The sequence below is a fragment of the Protomyctophum parallelum genome, assembly GCF_964188405.1.
Source record: "Protomyctophum parallelum genome assembly, chromosome: 15".
NCBI classification, from domain to species: Eukaryota; Metazoa; Chordata; class Actinopteri; order Myctophiformes; family Myctophidae; genus Protomyctophum; species Protomyctophum parallelum.
In genome coordinates, this window is record NC_139710.1 from 25,475,123 (window position 1) to 25,480,122 (window position 5,000).

The window sequence follows — 5,000 nt, forward strand, 5'->3', positions numbered from 1 at the left end:
CCTAGGGCCGTACAGAGCTTTGATGGCATCATAAAAGCCCTGGGTGTTGTTACAGTCTGCCAAGTTTTGGATCTCTTGTGCCTTCTGCGTCCACCATGTGTCTTCCATGTTCCGGAGAGCACGTTGGGTTGCAGATCTTGCCGCAGCAAAAGTGGCTTTCAGAGTGGAAGATCCAGGGCAGGACAGGAGAGCTTTATGTGCTTGATGTTTAGATTGAAGAAGTGACTGTATCTCAGCAGAGTTGCAGTCAAACCAGTCCTGGTGACGTTTCCTTGCATGCCCAAGTGCTTCTGAGGCTGCACTGTGGATGGCATGACACCGGACAGGCCATTCAGTGGATTCCTCAGGGATGTTGTCAAGGTTTTCTGCAAGGAGCAGTCGGAGGTTGTTTTGGGTGGTGGGGCTGTTTAGTGCTGCGCAGTTGAGTTTTCGGGTTGCAGCTGTTCTTGGACGACAGGGTTGGATGATCATGCGGAGCTTGGATCTAACCATGCGGTGATCAGTCCAGCACTCTGCTCCGCGCATGACTCTGGTGGTGAGAACATCCTGTCTGTCCTTTTGACGGACAATCACATAGTCCAGGAGGTGCCAGTGCTTTGAGCGGGGATGTTGCCAGTTTGTTTTAAGCTTGTTCTTCATCTGGAAGGTGGTGTTAGTGATGACCAGGTCGTGTTCTGCACAGAGGGACAGGAGCCGTAGCCCGTTGCTGTTCATTTTCCCCACTCCGTGTTGGCCAATAACTTTGTTCCATACCAGGTGCTCCGTACCCACCCTAGCATTGAAGTCTCCCATGATTATAAGTTTGTCAGTGGTCTGGGTTTTCTGTATGACAGAGTCAAGTGCCCGGTAAAAGTCCTCCGTGACGTTGTGCTCGGCATCAAGAGTTGGTGCATAAGCACTAATGAGAGTGGCGAAACGTCCCTTTGTGAGGGGAATACGCCATGTCATCAGTCTTTCATTGATGCCAATGGGGGATTCTGGGATGCTCTGCAGCAGCTTGGTCTTGACAGCGAAACCTACGCCATGGATGCGGCGAGTGCCTTCAGGGACCCCTTTCCAGAAGAAGGTGTAACCTGCACCAACTTCTGTCAGGGAGTCCTCTCACACACACACACACACACACACACACACACACACACACACACACACACACACACACACACACACACACACACGCATGCAATCATGCAACTAGTCAAAGTATTGTGCAATAAAAAAGTGGGCACAATGTCATACCCATTATTCACAGGTATTTAGTTTGGTAAAGTTGTATTTCTGTTAACTAATGTGTCGTCGTCGTCCCCCCCCCCCCCCACATACACACAATAGCTTTCAGTAGTTAGTTAGGAAACAATTCTAACCTTCTTGTTTGTGTTCGTGTGTGTGTGCGTGTTGCGCGCGCGGGCGTGCGTGGTGCGCGCGCGCGCGCGTTGTGTCATCTGTCAGTCATATTGTCTACTCCGCTGGCTCCCAGGTCTCTGAGCAGTAAGCTGACACCAGGCTACACAATACAGGCCTCCGAAGGCACCGCACTCTGTTTCAGTGTGCTGCGCACACTGTAACTTTTTGGCTTTTTATCTTCATATAACCCCCCCCCCCCACACACACACACACACACACGAACACACGCCCCTTTCTCCCTGGTAAAGGACTGAGGCAGAACGGTAAACATTTTCTCACACTGAAGAGGCATGGATATGCTCACCCGACACCCTCTCACCAAGTGCATCATGGTCCAAATGGTTTCCGACTGCAGAGAGAGAGAGACTGTGTGTGTGTGTGTGTGTGTGTGTGTGTGTGTGTGTGTGTGTGTGTGTGTGTGTGTGTGTGTGTGTGTGTGTGTGTGTGTGTGTGTGTGGAGTCATTGGTTAGAATCACCGTAAGAGTCACCTGAACACCTGTTACTGTGTGCCTCTCTGTATCTCTCTCTGTTTGTGTGTGTGTGCAGTGTCCCTCTCTCTCTCACGCACACACACACACACACGCACGCACACACACACACACACACACACACACACACACACACACACACACACACACACACACCGTCTCACTCTCTCACTATTCTCCCTTTTCTCTGATTATCTATATCTCGTTCTCTTTCTGTTTCTTTGGCGCACCCACGCACGCACGCATGCACGCACACACACACACACACACACACACACACACACACACACACACACACACACACACACACACACACACACACACACACGCACAAAGAGCTGTGCACTAGGCTGTGGTCCCACATTTAAAAGCTCATTTGGAAGGTTTTTATCCTGCACCCATCAGAGATGGCTGAGTGACCACTCACTGACCCCCCCCCCCCCCCTCCCCCCTTTATAACCTGAAAGCACACACGCGCACGTGCAACCGCATGCACAGACTCACACACACACACACACACACACACTTGCACTTGTACATGACACTACATCCGCACAGGTACACAGCGTGCGCACACTGACACAAGCGTAATGCACACAGGGGAAGGCATCTGTGTCCTTTTATATTTTTGCGTTTGCTATTCACATGAAACAAAGTCTACATGCACATTGCACACCTGATCAGCTCCGTGACGGCTGCGTATGCAGGCATCACATATATAGAATCCTGTATTAAGATTGCCTAGACTAGAGAGTCAACCGATGCTGCGTCGACGGTGGGGTGTGTAGACGAGACGTGACACGTAACATGCAGACCCTATACGAGGCGCACTGTTCAGGCCCCTGTTTGTACATCTGCTGTTCTATAACATCTTTGAAGAATCTCAATTTCAAGAGTTGATAGGGCTTGAAAATGTTGAACATTTCCTCTTATGGGGGTGGGAGGTGCGTAGCCAAATATTCTGTGCATTAATTAGGGGGGTACTTAGTTGGTACAAAAGGTCTGAGAAGTACTGATTTAGAAGAATCTGCCTTAATGGGTCAATTCAGACTTGTTAGCATGCTCTCGCACGCACGCACGCACGCGCGCACGCACACACACACAGGTGGACTCACAGTCACACATGCATGCTTGGGCGTCCCGTGAGGCAGGTGGATATGAAAGGCTGTCATTGAGAAGTCAGGGAACAGAGCAGGACAGCAGAATGTCTTTAGCATGTGAATGTAGCAGGATTGGTTTACCACTGAATAGAGAGAGAGAGAGAGAGAGAGAGAGAGAGAGAGAGAGAACATTAGCAGCAGGTGGAGTTGTTGTTGTTCATGTTTCACTCCTAAGGAAGGAGAAAGCTTGATTTACCTCTACAGAAACAACTCTTGTTTTTGTTTTGTTTCACTCCTTACCAGAAAGACGGTTGTTCAATCTATAATTATCTATGCTTTTAGTTAAAGATAAACTATCTTTTAGCCTATTCTATGTATAGATGTATACATTACAACTTGTTTTTTTTGTTTTTTTTTAAGATATTTTTTTTGCGGCTTACGCCTTTTATTGATTTTTTAAGGGACAGATAGTAGGATGACAGGAAACGGGAGAGAGATGGGGGGATGACATGCGGTAAAGGCCGTGTCGGGTCCGGGAGTCGAACCCGCGGCACACCACGACTGGATCACCAGTCCGGTGCCCAGACCGTTACGCTACGGCCTGGGCCACATTACAACTTGTTAAGCAGTCATTTTCCTCCATCAGCCACTATTATTGTGCTGGTGTGTTTCCTTGCAGAAAGACACATCCCATCCCCAAAGACACACTCATCATCTGTCATCTTATATTAAAAAGCGGGTTGGCCTTCTCTCGCCGTTCGTAGATGTCAACAGTGTGTTTTAATATTCATTTATAAAAGTGGTTCTCAAACCTTTTTCATGTCAAGGACCCCCAAATGGAACAAACTCCTTTGGTCTCCATAGAGACCATTTCTCGTTATGGCAATTAATTCCCCCCCCCCCCACCCCCCCCCCCCCCCCACCCCCCACACACACACACACATTTCTGTGTTTTCTCACTATGCTGTTGTATCCTATACTGACTCACCTCTCAGTGAGGAGCCCCCAACGGGAGGACGGCGTACAGTCTTCAGTACAGTTCATTCAGTACAGTACAGTTCCGGCCGGCTTCCCTCCCCTTGAAACGTGGACAGTTGTGTTCGTGTAGACGCTCCACAAAGCAGGACGCATCACGGTGGATTCCGTATACGTACCTATATTTTATTTATAGTACTCACTCACTCACTCACTCACTCACTCACTGACACTCACTCACTCACTCACTCACTGACACTCACTCACTCACTGACACTCACTCACTCACTCACTGACACTCACTCACTCACTCACTGACACTTACTCACTCACTGACACTCACTCAATCACTCACTCACTCACTCACTCACTCACACTCAAGGCTCATACATAGTCTGGATTTTTGGTGGTGAGGTGACCACCGAACTACAACATGATGTCACTGAGCCGCGGTGAAGAGCAAACCACCGCTACCGCTCCAGCCCTTCTCTCTGTTTTTACTCACCACCGCTCAACGTTATTTCAGCTCCGGTGGTCAGCTCACCACCGGAGCGGTGGTCACCTCACCACCGAAAATCCAGACTATGAATAGGCCTTCACTCAATAACTCACTCACTCACTCACTCACTGACACTCACTCACTCACTCACTCACTCACTCACTCACTCACTGACACTCACTCAATCACTCACTCACTCACTCACTCACTCAGAGTAGAATGGAGCTTTAACTGACTATATGACAATGACTTGATTAGACAATTCAGCAGTTTATTGTCCAATACCTAATATATTCTGATCAATGCCAATGTCCCCCCAGCACTGATCTGCTCTAATCTACTGTATGTAATTTACATTATATCTCTCACACACACACACACACACACACACACACACACACACACACACACACACACACACACACACACACATACCTTTGTGATTGGCAGGCGTCCACTGGAGTCTGATTGGCACCGTTAATCCATGGCGTGTGTGTAACAGTCATTAATTGTCTCGGTCACGCAGAGCCTCTCCT

General features: G+C 48.7%; 1 protein-coding gene across 1 annotated transcript in view; it reads left to right on the plus strand.

Annotated features, from left to right (window-relative positions):
* Nucleotides 1–5,000, plus strand: part of mfsd3 (major facilitator superfamily domain containing 3) — a 58,996-nt gene that overhangs the window by 31,349 nt on the left and 22,647 nt on the right. The window lies entirely within an intron of this gene.